Below are 16,779 nucleotides of genomic sequence, written 5' to 3'. Positions count from 1 at the left end.
GCAAAATTTGCTTGCGATACAGCCTGGTTGAAACGCCGCATATCAGCCTATATTGGGTGATGCCGTTCTGCCGCCGCCTGCCACTATATCCGTACCGTACCCTTTCCACATCCACACTGCACTGCTGCTACTCCCAATTAAAAGGGAATTTTAATTTTGGCTTCTTCACAAGAAGCCACTTTTTCTTGTGACAATTGACACTTGTGCATGTCATACAGGCAGACATTCTGACCGCTTCAAAACATAATTTTTGGACGCTTGGTCCCCGAAGACACTTTATATTTATTCAATAACACTGTGTGTGTTTAAACATCATCTGTCTCCAATTTTTGGAAGTGGAATATGAAAAAGCATGTCACTCAGACATGTTTAAAGGGTAGCTCCCCCCTTTAGATTGAGCACTCCCCCATCTGCCCAGGGCTTCAGAGCAGGGTATAAATATAGCTGGTTCCTACACAGCCTTGACCATTGTAGGCTTAGGTTAAGCTGAGGAGAGTTCTCTTAGTGTTAGGTACGCATTTATAGAAGCCACCTTGACGCCGGTAGATGTTCCCAACATGAGTTTAATCAAGAATGTGCGCAGAGCTTCCATTATTCATGTATCTATAACAGAGGCTACTGTGTGCCGCTTTTCCCCTGCTTACCACCGCGGTCGCGGGCACTGTGTTCAGCGGTGATCTGCTGCCAGTGCTTTCCCATTCACCACTGGAGTCCTGGGCTCTGTCCGTGTAGGTACTGTTGTTCTGGGATCTGCTCCACCATTTCCTTTAGCTCTAGCCACAGTATGCTTGCTGCTTTTTCCCTGCAGCACTTTCTTAAGGGACGTTGCTCTTCACTTGCTGTGCTTTATGGGTTAGATCATGTGACCTCGCTGACCAATCCTAGCCCTCCTTCTCATATATAAGTGGCTCAGCCACTTCCCAGATGCCTCAGCATCAAGGTCTTTGTGTCCTGCTAGGTTGCGATTAGCTCTGCTTGTGTTCCTGCGTACCTGACTCGTGCTTGTGTTTCTGGACTCTGCTACCTGTTTGACCCCTGCCTGCTTGCCTTTACTCTCCTGTTGCCGATCTGGATTGCCTTACCTGTACGTATGCCACCTGCCCTGACCTATGGCTTGTTTGACTTCGCCTCTGCCTCATCCTTTGGTCCTGCACTGTTGCTTCTGGTTACAACTCGTTCTGCTGACTACATCTGTACCTGTGGTACTTTTCTCAGGTACCTCCTGGTCTGCCTGGACCAGCTGCTTAGTGTGTAAATCCTCCTCAAGAGGTAGCGACCTGGTGTTTTCCTTGGAAAAGTCTATCCCCACCATCAGGGGTACTGTGAAGATCGAGGGGTTCACTTAGACAAAGCCCTAAGAGGAGGTAGGACGCGCATTTTTTTGGAACGGGTGCAGACCCATTTATTTTCAATGAGGCCGCAAAAGATGTGGACAGAACACAGTGTGCTTTCTGCATCCGCACTTCCGTTCCGCGAACCCGCAAAAAATATAACATGTATTATTCTTATCCACAGCCACGGACAAGAAAATGTATTTCTATCATAGTGCCAGCCATGTGCAGTCCGCAAAATCTGTAACACACATGGCTGGTGTCCGTATCTTGCAATTTGCGGACCGCAAAACAGTTGCGGACATGTGAATGGACCCTTAGTGGTAAGGGAGAGACTTTTTTTTCCCTTCAAAATGAATACTTTCCTCTGTGGCCACTGACACATTTCACTTTGTGTTCACATATTGAGGTATATTTTTATATTAATGAAGGTTACATTTTAGTGGTGATGGGTCTTTTTCATATTAGGAATCTTCCAAAAATTGTCCCTAATCAGATGGTGTTTAGAAAAAACATAGTGATATGGGGGAAAAAATGGCATTTTGTGACTAAGCGTCCAAAATTTATGCCTTAACACAGGAAGATCCCTGTCCCTGTTCATACACACAAATGTAAATGTCAAATTAAGCGTTAATGGAGGTAGAATGCATGCCTGCATTTATATACACACACATGTTAATTGTCAAAACAGTGGCTTGTTCTGAATGAATCTAGGAAGATTTTCCCTTTTAAATTGGAAGCATCAGCAGTACAGTTTGGATGTGAAAAGAAGAGGGTAATAGTGACATGTGGCCACAATAGTAGTGGCAACGATAGCAGCACAACATTGATACAGACAAGTAGATTTATGTGCGGCTGTTTAGTGGTAGTAGTAGTTGCAATAGTAGTAGTAGTAGTGGCTGTGTAGCAGTAGCCATACTGTACTGAACATGATGGTAACCAGGCTGACAGCAGCAGTGGCATATTGGTAGCAGCAGCCACAAAGTATGGAATATGATGGTAGGCAGAAAGACTGAAGCAGTGTCTTGATGTTGGCAGCAACAGCAACCACATGGCACATATCATTATAGTAGACAGACAGTGGTATGAGACAGGATCAGCAGCAACCACCATATTGTACAGAAAATAATGCTGCTTCTTGTGGAGAAAACACAAAGTACCGGGGGCCAAGAGGGGCCTCCCGTTCAGATGCAAGGGCAGCAAGTGTCTGCTCAACGTAGACTGCAGCAATGAGTATACAGTGTTTCCTAATAATAAAGCAGTTTGGAAACAGGACAACATTCCCCCTGGCCGAGAACCCAGTTCTTTCCATCCCCACTGAGATGATTGGCCATCTTGGCTTTGTTGTCATTATCAGCAGCAGCCTACTGATCTACTTCCAGCAGTGAGTCAGCGACTCCTCCTCCTTATGGGACTTTCTCTGAGTGAGTCAGCTAAAGGGTGGCCAGCAAAATGTGTAACCTGTTCTTCCGCCATCTACTCTAAGATAAATATCAGGGGGATAATATTGTTGATGCTGCAGTTGCCCTTTCTGACAAATCTGTTGGCCTCTACAAAGGGCTTGAGTACATGACAGGCGTCTCTGATGAGCTGCCACTGCTTGACCTCATTCACGGCTTTATTGTGCTTGCATAAATACTCTAACATACTGTATACCAGGTTGAATTCAAACAAGTTGGAACGTTGTGGATCAAGCCATGAAATGGCAGATTGTTATGTTGCTGCAAATCTGGGAGAGTGTATTTTGCCACATAAGAATAGCTGAAATGCAAGGACAATCTCTTGGACATGGCCTTAACTCTCTGCAAGCAAGTGTACTTTTTCAAAAAGCATTGCACAAATCAATTGATCACTTGCAACATGCAGGGAATATTTGTTATTCCACACCAATGCAGCACAGCCAAAATGTTTATGCCATTGTTGTTGACTAGGGATCAAAACTTGACCCCGAACCGCATAGAAGTCAATAGAGACCAGAACTTTGGTGCTGTAAAATGGATGTAAAATAGAAAGGGCTAGAGGGCTGCAAAAGGAAGCAATATTGAGGAAAGAGCAGGACAATTGCCCTGCAAACAAATGTGGATAGGGAAATTAATTAAAATAACAGAATAGAAAAAAAATTATAATACATTTTAACCAGTAGGTGGAGGTCCAAGTGGAGTAGGAGGTGAAGGAGGCAGTGGAGGTAGTCAATTTTTCTTTTTTTTTTCTTTTATTTGTATGTTAATTCGGTGTGTTACATATAGCCATTTTTTAGGGTGCGGCCGGTTAACTTCTCTACTAGTGTTGCTCGGCACATTCCGGTGTTCGGCCGAATACCATGTGTGCTCGAGCGTGATGCTCAAGTCTCCTCCCTGCATGTTTGTTGGCTGCTACGTAGTCAATAAACATGCAGGTAAGTTACTGTAATGCCGCAGTCATGTTGGTTACTGGCCATCAATCATCATTTTTAAAGGGTGTGTATGATGCCCTCCTTTATGGGTAATAAAGGGTGTATTGGAGTGCCGGCTCCTTGAAATTTTTGGCAGCCCTTTCACTTAGTGCATAGGCTTTATGGGTGTAGGAGTCCCACTACCTGAACAATTGTACCACAATGTGAATGAGGCCCTCCATTATGTGATATACAGGTTGTATTGGAGTGCCTCTTCTTTGTACTTTTTGGCAGCACTTGCACTTTATATACATAAGTAAATATACAGGAAAGAATGTTTTCTAAAAATTATTCCTCTAAAATCGATTTTATCTTTGGTTTTGTGTGTATTATTGTCAGTCTGTAAAAGTGACGTACTACTCGGACAACATCGTTCCCAGCAGTAGTGATAAGCGTTAGGGAAAATATTCAAATTCACAATATTTAGCAAATATTTTGTAGAATATTTGTCATATATTCGTGAATTTGCAAATTCAACATTATATTCTTGATTGCGAAAATCGGCCATGCGTGGGGTAGGCAACTTTTCTATTGTTGCTAGGGATGTTGCTAAGCTGTGACAAAGCCTTCTCATTGGCCCACAAGCTAGTAGAAGGGAGGAATGATCAGCTGATGTGTACTGTGTAAAAAAAAATAATAATAATAATATTCGTCATTACGAATATATAGCACTATATTCTAAATATTTGCGAATTCTCAAAGTGCCAATATTTGCGATAAAAATTTGCTTTTCAACACTACCCCGCAGCGACCTGGGAGTCCCGAGATGTTCTACTCAAGCACCTGAGCACTTTGGTGCTCGATCAGCACTATTCTCTACTCTTCCAATATAACAAATAATAATCTTGAACCAGTTGGTGGAAGTCCGAGTGGAGGAGGAGGTGGACATGACAGTGTGGGTGAAAGAGGTGGAGGAGGTAACCAACACTGTTTTTGTGTTCTTGATGTTTATTTCTTTAATTATTTTTTTCTTTTGGGGAGGCCCCAAAACATTGGGAAATAGAAAACAAAACACACGCCGCTGGAGTATGACAATGGCTGGGTGTGGCCGATATACCTATACTTTGCCCAAGGTACAAACAATTCCTGTCGAATCCATGCCTGGTTCATTTTAATGAACATGAGCTTGTCCACGTTGACTGTAGACAGGCAGATGTGCGTATGCAGCAGTTGACACCTATGTTTCATCATCATTGTCAGAGACTTGCTGCAGTGGTCCTCCCACGTCCTCATTAGTGTTGATCACAAAATATTTGAATTGCAAATTTTTATCGTGAATATCGGCACTTCGCGAATTTGCAAATATTTAGAATATAGTGATATATATTCTTAATTTCGAATATTTTAGATTTTTTTTTAAAATCAGTACACATGATCCCTCCCTGCTTCTAGCTTGTGAGCCAATGAGAAGGCTGCAATATCTTTGACTTTAAAAGTAGTGTTGATTGCGAATTTTCATAATGCGAATTTTCATAATGCGAATTTTTTAAATGCCGATTTCCGCATTCAAGAAAATAATGACTGAAGGTAACGAATTTGCAATTATATGGCGATTATTCGCCCAAATATTCACAAAATATCACAAATTTGTATTTTGCCCCTGCCGCTCATCAATAGTTCTCATCCTCAGACATAAGTAGTTGGGCATCAGTGCACTCAATCTCTTCCACTTATGGGGCAAGGTGGATGACCCACGAAAACCCTGCCTGCAGAGTCATCAAAAAACATAAATGACCGTTGCATGACTTGAGGCTCAGACTGCTTGGCTGATGTGCAGGGGCTTGAGGCAGAAGACAGATGCCCATGGGCCACGGGTGCCAACTCTGAGCTTTCAGCAGGGGAACAGGTGGAAGGCAATGTGCAGGAACTGGAGGCACTGTTAGCCATCCACTCTAACACCTCCTCTACTTGTTCTGGCCTCACCATTCGTACAGCCGTATTCAGGCCTACAAAATGACGCAAAATGTCCTGTCACCTGCGTGCACCAGAGGAAGGTGTTTCATCTAGGCATGTAGCCGTCACAGAACGACAACATCCTCTCCCTGCAGTAGAAGCTCCACCACCAGCAGCACTACAACCATGGCCATGTCCCTTATTTGATGTTCCCCTCATTCTTTGAGGGCACCCATCAAATTTACAGACAGATTAACTATTCTTTTTCCATGTCCTGGATGCAAAGGAGGTGTATCTAACCCCAAAAAATGGGATTATGTCACCCACAGAATTAACAGACTGATTAAGTATTGGATTTCTGTGACACTGATGCAAAGGAGGTATATTTCACACACAAAACATACCCATAGTTCACCCTCAGAGTTATGAACCAAACAAACAATAGAAGTGGGTAGCCTTATTAATATTTAACTTTTATTAGTATTAGTATAAAATTCTAGGCCCTAGATATACACAATCATTACAACAAGTGTGTTATAGCCAGTGCACAAACAAAAAAGTGGAGTGGTCTTACCTATATTGGAGTCCTAAAATACAATGTTATAGATGAAGCACATCATAAATATTAGGGCAACCAACTAAAGTGCATTAGGGGTCCTGGGGATCCACTAACTGGGTCTCTTCCCCTATAGAGCCCTGTTATGCCTATATTTATACACCTAGTGCTCAGGGAGCAATATCGCTCACCCTCAAAAGGGCTACCACTCAAAGCCTCACTCCCTTCCAATCAAGGTGTCCCTATCTGTCCCTACGCAGTATTGACTGCCCAGATTCTTCAGGGAGCGCAAGAGGAGACCCTATTGTTCAAACAAGACATCCCAACGCAATTAATTGGCTAGTCGGCCAAATCATAAGGGGACTAGCAATGTTACAGCCCAGTCATTAGCAGTTACTGACTTAGGTCTGATGAGTGGAGATAGGGACCCGGCGTTGATCATACACAACATGTCCTTCTACCTCATTTGCAAGTTCATGTGTTGGTGGAAATCTGGGCCAGCTATGCTGTTCCACAAAATATGGAATGCACACGGACGTCATCCGTATTTTGTGCGGATCCATTTTTTTGCAGACTGAAAAATACATACGGTTGTGTGCATAAGGCCTAACACTCCCTCACTACAGCATTGCCCTGTCCCTACACTAGTTAGAGCAGAATGGCGGCACAACATGTCTTATGCAGTAAAGTGTCTGCTTAGGGTAGGTTCACATCACCGTTTTATTTTCCATTCTTCTGATCTGTCTAAAAAACAGATACTTTATAATAAGCATCCATTATGCTCCGTTATGGGGGACTTTTTTTCTGTCTAAAAAAAGGGATCTCAGACAGAAATGGCATAGCGGATGCTCAAAATAATGGATTATTTTTTCTTGTTCTTTTGATGGATTAGAACAGGGATGCTCAACCTATGGCCCTCCAGATGTTGCTAAACTTCAACTTCCAGCATACCCTAATAGCTGTAGGCTGTCCAGGGATGCTGGTAGTTGTAGTTTTGCAACAACTAGAGGGCTGCAGGTTGGGTATCCCTGCATTAGAAGAATGGAAAATGAAACCTACCCGAACATGGATATACATTGTTTACATTTTTATAGTAAAATTTCTTTGAAATACATATTCTGATACAGTAATGCGTCCGCTAACTTGGATATAACAATGCAGTGTTTGAAAAGAAATGTCTTTGAACTGCGAGCTTAAGATCACTGGTTCAACAATGACATGTTTGTACTGAGATGTTTATGAAAAGCACAGTCTGATGAAGTAATGCATCCACTAATACAGATTTAGCAATGCAGTGTTTGCTGTATAATGTCTTTGAACTATGTGCTCAATAATATGGGTATAAAAATTGCATTTTTTTCATGAAATGCTTTTGCAAAAAGATGTGCAATTTATCAGTGTTTGCAGCAGAATGCTATTGATGTGCTGTGCTTTGAAATAAGTAGAAACTATATAAAAACTAGAGGTTGTGAAAAAAGCTGTCTCTTTGTTCATATAGTGTACAGAATTCATTTTTCTTGCAGAGGATTTTGTAGTGCAGAACTGCAAGAAGCAAGCAACTGTATTAAGCACAGTGTGACCAGCCACTTACTCCCTCAAAGCTTTGCCAGATCAAATTCTCTATATTCTCTATTCATTCCCATAGTGTTCCCATCGAACTACATTAGTGGTTTTGGTCTATAATTGTCTTTTGTCAGGCACTGCCAGACACGCTCCTTCCAAGTCAGAAGCTGAGCAAAGTATGCTACTTCTTCTCGGTCAGATAACGATCACCCTGCCTACTCCGATCTAGTTATTGGCTGCTGAGACTTTCTTTCGGCTTCTGAGCCAATCAAGGCAATCCCTTACCCCACTTCTTCTGAGAGTCATGGGATCTTTCACCAATATTAACAGTGAAATGCTGCTGGGTGTCAATTTGTTTGAAATGAATTGCAAAAGCTTTGGATTAATCTGACAATTTTGTTTTTACATTTCTAATGAATTGATTAGTTTAGAATCAATTCGCTCATATCTACTTTGGAGGCAATAGTCATATTTATATGCTACTGTTTGCCTATAAAGCTTTACATACGAGATATATGTCAGCAAATCTGTGTATCCGTTATGTGTATCTCTGACCAAAGGCTCAAACATGGTGTGACACAGCCTAACAAGCAGCTTCATACAAAGTTTTTCTTGTCTAAAGATTTCTATATTTCAACTACAATAATAAACTATGTAGTATGTATATATTGCAATTTGATAACATGCATAATCTTATACTTATATACAGTACATACATACAGTACTACATTACATTAAATTCCCTTGACCATTTTTTTCAACAGCCAGTGAATCACAGTCATTAGCCATGTGCTATTTTTGCCCATTTATTGGCAAAATGGACCACATAAATATCAATGGGGTCATTTTTAAAGGCCTTTTGGACAAAAAGTCACTTGTTTAAAGGCTTTTAAGCTGTGGCCTTTCATGGGGTTTTAAATAAAATAAAAAATGAATACCTCATCCACTTAGATGCATGGGTACACTCACTCTTCACTGGAGCCACCAGGACCTGTAGTCCCAGCTTGATGACATCACACTGGAAGTGTAGGTCTTGCTACCTACAATGAGTAGTGAGTGTTCTGGCATGTGCAAGTGGTTGAGTTTTTTTTTCTATTGCCCTAAAGGGGGCAATTTATACTACTGGGGCCGCAAATGAGGCATTTTATAATGCTTGGGGCACAACGGAGGGCATTTTATAATACAGGGTTCACAAAAGAGACCTAAATGTACACTTAGGGTACATTCATTTTAATGGTCATTTTTAACAGTCACTAAAAACTGAAGCAAAATTTATGCAAAAAGCCATTAAAAATGGATACACGGCCAAAAAACTAATGCACACACTGACAGTGTTTCCGTTTTTTAATAGCCTTTTGTTTTTTTACTGTCGTGTGAATGTAGCCTAAGATATACAACAAAAAGTAGCTGGGAACTGGATCCATGTTACATCTTAACAGGCATTTGCTTTTATTGCCTGTTGTTCAAAACATCTTTTTCCAACCTCAAGCTTTGCGAGGGAGGGAAAAACAAGACAAAAGGGGGAAAAAATCTTAGTGTTTTAACAATAGAACATATCTGATTCGTGAAATGACATGATACTGCTGCAATAGTAAGATGAAAGGCTTTTATCTTGCTTGGAGACACACATACTATAGTCATTTCAATAGATGGGATGTCAAACTGCTGGGATTTATTAGTTATGACATATAGTCAGGTTATTGCCTTGGGAGGTTCCATAGTTAGTGAGTCTGAGATGCAAGAACATGCACAACAGGCTTATGTTGATTCTTATTTTCATAACACTAATGGAAATTCTGCCTAAGATTTGACTTTATAATTCCCAAAACTAAGCATTATATTTTAAAATGCAAATAGTTTACCTTCAAAGAAGCATTTTGACCATTTACAATTATAATCTTATTTGAGCTGTTTAATTTATCAATTCATTACATATTTTCATTGGAGAAATACCTTATATATTTTATGTAGATAGGTACATCAATAGATGTTTTATAATGTATGTTTATTGTTTGTGTAAATGCAGACATTCTAAATATAGTCTACAAACCTTAATAGGACCTTAAAGTACATCCTGACGTATGATCACTACTGAAACCCTGCTGTGATTAACTCTATAACTTCAGAGCATTAATATTTATAATTTATCATGCTGATTGTACCAATGACAATGATTATAGTATAGGAATGGAAACTACCTTTATTAACACTGATTTCCAAGGCTATTTTATAGTTCATACTCATGACTGTATTATGGCTCCCTTACAAGATATTATATGGAGCTATAATAGAGATTTTTTTGTTTATTAAGGTCCAAGAGACTCTACATTTTCCAGTACAGTACAGTAACAAATAGAACATTAATGGTTCAAATGAAAAAAAAAAGGGGAATAAAGATGAACATATATTTAACCAGTGCAAGTCCAGGTCACTTACTCTCTTCGTAACCAAACACATCTTGTGGCTTCGAAAGCCATAATATTTTTTGTTCAATTTTTCAATCAATTTTTGCACCTTTGTTGGTGATATATGGTACTTTATGCCATTTTAATTTTAATATTTTATGTTTCATGTTTCTATTTTCATAACCAAATACCTAGGAAAATGTATAAAGCAGACATAAAATAATCATTTTTTTTCAGATTTTCTTTTAACTAATAAAATACTTTTGATGATTTAAAAACTGTCATCTGAGTTCTTTCGATTCCATTTCCACCTAATGTGCTCAGTTTTGGTGAAAAGAAGCTGCTTATTACACTCTGACTAATTGGCTAGCCTGCACAACAACAAGAATCACAATGCTGTCCAGGTACAGGCATGTTCAAGTGGTCTCAATGAGCTACCAATCTTCTATGGCAACTGCTAGAGATGAGCAAATTTTTCCAAAATTTGATTTGCCGGGTCGCCAAATTTTTCGAGAAAAATTGGGTTCACTCAAAATATATTTGTGGTGAATTACAATAAAAAATAGCTATTTACTGGCTGCTGAGAGCATTTATAGTGGTGTAGAACACTAGGGATCGACCGATATTGATTTTTTAGGGCCGATACCGATAATTTGTGAACTTTCAGGCCGATAGCCGATAATTTATACCAATATTCTGGGAATTTTCATTTTTGAAAAAAAAATAAAAATTCCCACAAATCTGCTGAAAATTAATGTTTATTGTTAATGTGTATTTTTTTTTTTTATCTTTTTCATTTATATTTTGGTGTTTTTATTATTTTTTTGTAACTTTTTTTTTTAACTAACTTTTAGCCCCCTTAGGGACTAGAACCCTTGTCCTATTCACCCTGATAGAGATCTATCAGGGTGAATAGGAGCTCACACTGTCCCTGCTGCTGTGTGCTCTGTGCACACAGCAGCATGGAGCTTATCATGGCAGCCAGGGCTTCAATAGCGTCCTGGCTGCCATGGTAACCGATCGGAGCCCCAGCATTACACTGCTGGGGCTTCGATCGGAGGAGCAAGGGAGAGGGGATCCTGTGGAGGGGCGCACTGCGACTGGGGTGGGGGGCCCTATGTGCCACCACTGCTTAATACTGGGGGGGAGGGGGGGCGCACTGCACCACCAATGCTTAATACTGGGGGGGGGGGGCTTGGGGGGCGCACTGCGCCACCAATGTCTGATACTGGGGGGCTTGGGGGGGCGCACTGCGCCACCAATGAAGCTTAATTTCATATACAGGAGGCGGGAGCTGGCTGCAGGATCACATAGCCGGCTCCCGACCTCTATGAGCAGTAGCTGCGATCCGCGGCACCTGAGGAGTTAACTACCGCAGATCGCATCTACAGCTCATAGAGGCCGGGAGCCGGCTATGTGATCCTGCAGCTCCCGCCTCCTGTATATGAATGAATGATAGATTAATCTTCATTGGTGGAGCAGTGGCCATAGCTCCTCCCCTCCTCCTGTCCCCTGTCCTCTCATTGGCGGCAGCGGCAGCAGCAGCACAGGGGGAGGAGACACTGCTCCTTCTCCCCTGTGCTGCTAAGGGGAACACGGAGAGCGCTGTCAGCAGCGCGATCTGTGTTCCCCATACACTATCGGAATATCGGCAAAATAGATGCCGATACCGATAGTGTTCAAAATCCTGAATATCGGCCGATAATATCGGTAAATCCGATAATCGGTCGATCCCTATAGAACACTATGCCTTGCAGTAACACGCATAGTCTGCTTTGATAGTGAAATAATACTGTGAGTCCGTATAACATGCAGATGAAAGGTGTCACTCTTAGAATCACTGCACACTTCTCTTATTTGGGCAGTCAAAGGGCCAAAACTGACCAAATAACTCAAGTATCAACTCAGCCTTACAGGTCGAAGTTAGTGCCAAGAAGAAGCGCACTCCTTTTACACCGTCGCCAGCTGATTCCACATAGATGTCAACAGAATCTGTTTTGCTAAACGTGTATACAAGTAGTGCCCCCTGGACAGAGTGGAGAGAGTGTCAGCAGTAAGTTTGTGTTGACGTCACTGATTAATGTGTCATTCCTCTGATCTGTCAGAACAATAACCCACAAAAAACGGATCCTGTCTGTGGAGCATACACCTTCACTCGGTCAGCATTTACTCAATAATCCATCAGTATTGCTACTGCCCAAAAAAAAAAAAAAAACAGGAGTGGATCTAAAACAGATGACACGTGAATGAAATATTTGCATGTCTTCTGTGTTTTGTATGACAATATAGATGTAGTGGCTGTTACTGAGACGTGATTCAAGGGGAGTAATGACTGTGATATATCAATACCAGGGTTCTCTCTATATAGGAAAGATAGAGAAGGCAAGAAGGGGGGAGGACTGGCCCTGTATGTGAAAGATAGCATAAAATCTGATTTGATACAAGTTAGCGAGAACAATTTAGAGTCAGTTTGGGTTACCTTGCAGCTTGATAATCATAAGGTAACTCGTGTAGGTGTGATATATAGACCACCTAGCCAAGTCAAAGTATTAGATGATCTACTAGTTGAGGAAATAGCTAAAATGACATTGAAGGGGGAAGTTATCATTATGGGAGACTTCAATCTTCCAGATGTAAACTGGAAAACCAAAATAGCTAGTTCTGCCAGGAGTGCAGATATTCTAAATTCCAAACTGGGATTATCTCTACAGCAAGTAGTGGAGGAGCCAACCCGGAAGGAGGCCATTTTAGATTTAGTATTCACAAATGGGAATTTGGTATCTGATATTACTGTAGGGGAAAGCTTGGGATCTAGTGATCACCAGTCAGTGTGTTTTAATATAAGTACAGTGAGTCACACTACACAAAAACAAAAGTTTTAGATTTTAGAAAAACTGACTTTTCTAAAATTAGATTAGTGGTATAAGAGTCGAGTTAGTGGAACAGTTTCATTGGAGTCCAAGAGAAATGGGACTACTTAAAAGTGGCACTATTGAAGGCAACAGAAAATTGCATTAGGCTTGTCAGTAAAAGCAAAAAAAGGAAGAGACCACTGTGGTACTCAGCAGAAGTGGCCAAAATCATTAAAAAGAAAAAGAAAGCATTTTAGGATTTATAAAAAACGAGGATGACAGGCAATTTTTTTTAAGATTAGGCAGAGAGAGGCCAAACAAGTTATAAAAGCTTCTAAAGCACAGGCAGAAGAGAAATTAGCTCAGTCAGGGAAAAAAGGTGATAAGGCATTCTTCAGATACATAAATGAAAAAAGGAAACTAAAACAAGGAATTACCAAATTAAAAACAAAAGAAGGAAGGTATATGGAAGAAGATAAAGAACTAGCTGACTGCCTCAATGAATACTTCTGTTCAGTTTTTACAAAGGAAAATGAAGGAGAAGGACCTCAGTTAGGAAAGAAGACTAATTAATCTTTTGATGCATGTGTCTTTACAGAGGAAGAGGCTGAGGGACAGGCAACAGAGGGTTGTAGTCAATGGAGTATATTCAGACCAAGGTCTTTTTACCAGTGGGGTACCTCAGGGATCTGTTCTGGGACCCATATTGTTTAATATCTTTATCAGCGAAATTGCAGAAGGCCTCAATGGTAAGGTGTCTTTTTGCTGATGACACAAAGATTTGTAACAGGGTTGATGTTCCTAGAGGGATACACCAAATGGAAAAGGACTTAGGAAAACTAGAGGAATGGTCAAAAATCTGGCAACTAAAATTTAATGTTGATAAGTGCAAGATAACCCAAGACCAGAATATAAAATCAGTGATACAGTCCTAACCTCAGTATCTGACGAAAGGGATTTAGGGATCATTATTTCAGAAGACTTAAAGGTAGGCAGACAATGTCATAGAGCAGCAGGAAATGCTAGCAGAATGCTTGGGTGTATAGGGAGAGGAATTACCAGTAGAAAGAGGGAGGTGCTCATGCCGCTCTACAGAGCACTAGTGAGACCTCATTTGGAATATTGTGCTCAGTAGTGGAGACCATATCTCCAGAAGGATATTGATACTTTGGAGAGAGTTCAGAGAAGAGCTACTAAACTGGCACATGGATTGCAGGATAAAACTTACAAGGAAAGATTGAAGGACCTTAACCACTTCAGCCCCGCTAGCTGAAACCCCCTTCATGACCAGAGCACTTTTTACACTTCGGCACTACACTACTTTCACCGTTTATCGCTCGGTCATGCAACTTACCACCCAAATGAATTTTACCTCCTTTTCTTCTCACTAATGGAGCTTTCATTTGGTGGTATTTTATTGCTGCTGACACTTTTACTTTTTTTGTTATTAATCAAAATGTAACGATTTTATGGCAAAAAAATGACATTTTTCACTTTCAGCTGTAAAATTTAGCAAAAAAAAAGACATCCATATATAAATTATTTGCCAAATTTATTGTTCTACATGTCTTTGATAAAAAAAAAATGTTTGGGCAAAAAAAATGGTTTGGATAAAAGTTATAGTGTTTACAAACTATGGTACAAAAATGTGAATTTCCGCTTTTTGAAACAGCTCTGATTTTCTGAGCACCTGTCATGATTCCTGAGGTTCTACAATGCCCAAACAGTAGAAAAACCCCACAAATGACCCAATTTCGGAAAGTAGACACCCTAAGGTATTCGCTGATGGGCATAGTGAGTTCATAGAACTTTTTATTTTTTGTCAGAAGTTAGCGGAAAATGATGATGATTTTTATTTTTTATTTTTTTCTTACAAAGTCTCATATTCCATAACTTGCGACAAAAAATAAAAAATTCTAGGAACTCACCATGCCCCTCACAGAATACGTTGGGGTGTCTTCTTTCCAAAATTGGGTCACTTGTGGGGTAGTTATACTGCCCTGGCAATTTAGGGGCCCAAATGTGTGAGAAGAACTTTGCAATCAAAATGTGTAAAAAATGACCGGTGAAATCCGAAAGGTGCACTTTGGAATATGTGCCCCTTTGCCCACCTTGGCAGCAAAAAAGTGTGACACATCTGGTATCGCCGTACTCAGGAGAAGTTGGGGAATGTGTTTTGGGGTGTCATTTTACATATACCCATGCTGGGTGAGAGAAATATCTTGGCAAAAGACAACTTTTCCCATTTTTTTATACAAAGTTGGCATTTGACCAAGATATTTTTCTCACCCAGCATGGGTATATGTAAAATGACACCCCCAAACACATTCCCCAACTTCTCCTGAGTACGGCGATACCAGATGTGTCACACTTTTTTGCTGCCAAGGTGGGCAAAGGGGCACATATTCCAAAGTGCACCTTTCGGGTTTCGCAGGCCATTTTTTACACATTTTGATTGCAAGGTACTTCTCACACATATGGGCCCCTAAATTGCCAGGGCAGTATAACTACGCCACAAGTGACCCCATTTTTGAAAGAAGACACCCCAAGGTATTCCATGAGGGGCACTGCGAGTTCCTAGAATTGTTTTTTTTTGTCACAAGTTAGCGGAAAATGATGATTTTTTTTCTCTTTTTTCCTTACAAAGTCTCATATTCCACTAACTTGCGACAAAAAATAAAAAATTCTAGGAACTCATCATGCCCCTCACGGAATACCTTGGGGTGTCTTCTTTCCAAAATGGGGTCACTTGGGGTCACTTTGGAATATGTGCCCCTTTGCCCACCTTGGCATCAAAAAAAAGTCACACATCTGATATCACCGTACTCAGGAGAAGTTGGGGAATGTGTTTTGGGGTGCCATTTTACATATACCCATGCTGGGTGAGAGAAATATCTTGGCAAAAGACAACTTTTCCCATTTTTTTATACAAAGTTGGCATTTGACCAAGATATTTATCTCACCCAGCATGGGTATATGTAAAATGACACCCCAAAACACATTCCCCAACTTCTTCTGAGTACGGCGATACCAGATGTGTCACACTTTTTTGCAGCCTAGATGCGCAAAGGTTCCCAAATTCCTTTTAGGAGGGCATTTTTAGACATTTGGATCCCAGACTTCTTCTCACACTTTAGGGTCCCTAAAAAGCCAGGGCAGTATAAATACCCCACATATGACCCCACTTTGGAAAGAAGACACCCCAAGGTATCCAATGAGGGGCCTGGCAAGTTCATAGAATTATTTTTTTTTCGCATAAGTTAGCGGAAATTGATTTTTTTTTGTTTTTTCTCACAAAGTCTCACTTTCCGCTAACTTAGGACAAAAATTTAAATCTTTCATGGACTCAATATGCCCCTCAGCAAATACCTTGGGGTGTCTTCTTTCCAAAATGGGGTCAGTTGTGGGGTGTTTGTACTGCCCTGGCATTTGAGGGTCTCCGCAATCATTACATGTATGGCCAGCATTAGGAGTTTCTGCTATTCTCCTTATATTGAGCATACAGGTAATGAGATTTTTTTTTCCGTTCAGCCTCTGGGCTGAAAGAAAAAAATGAACGGCACAGATTTCTTCATTCGCATCGATCAATGTGGATGAAAAATCATCTGCCAAAAAAAAAAAAATGGAGGGGAAAGGCGTCTGCCAGGGCATAGGAGCTCCGCCCTACATCCATACCCACTTAGCTCGTATGCCCTGGCAAACCAGATTTCTCCATTCGCATCAATTGATGTGGATGAATAAATCATTG

The sequence above is a fragment of the Bufo gargarizans genome, chromosome 1, assembly GCF_014858855.1.
Source record: "Bufo gargarizans isolate SCDJY-AF-19 chromosome 1, ASM1485885v1, whole genome shotgun sequence".
Lineage (NCBI taxonomy): Eukaryota > Metazoa > Chordata > Amphibia > Anura > Bufonidae > Bufo > Bufo gargarizans.
Note: the sequence above shows the minus strand (reverse complement) of the source record.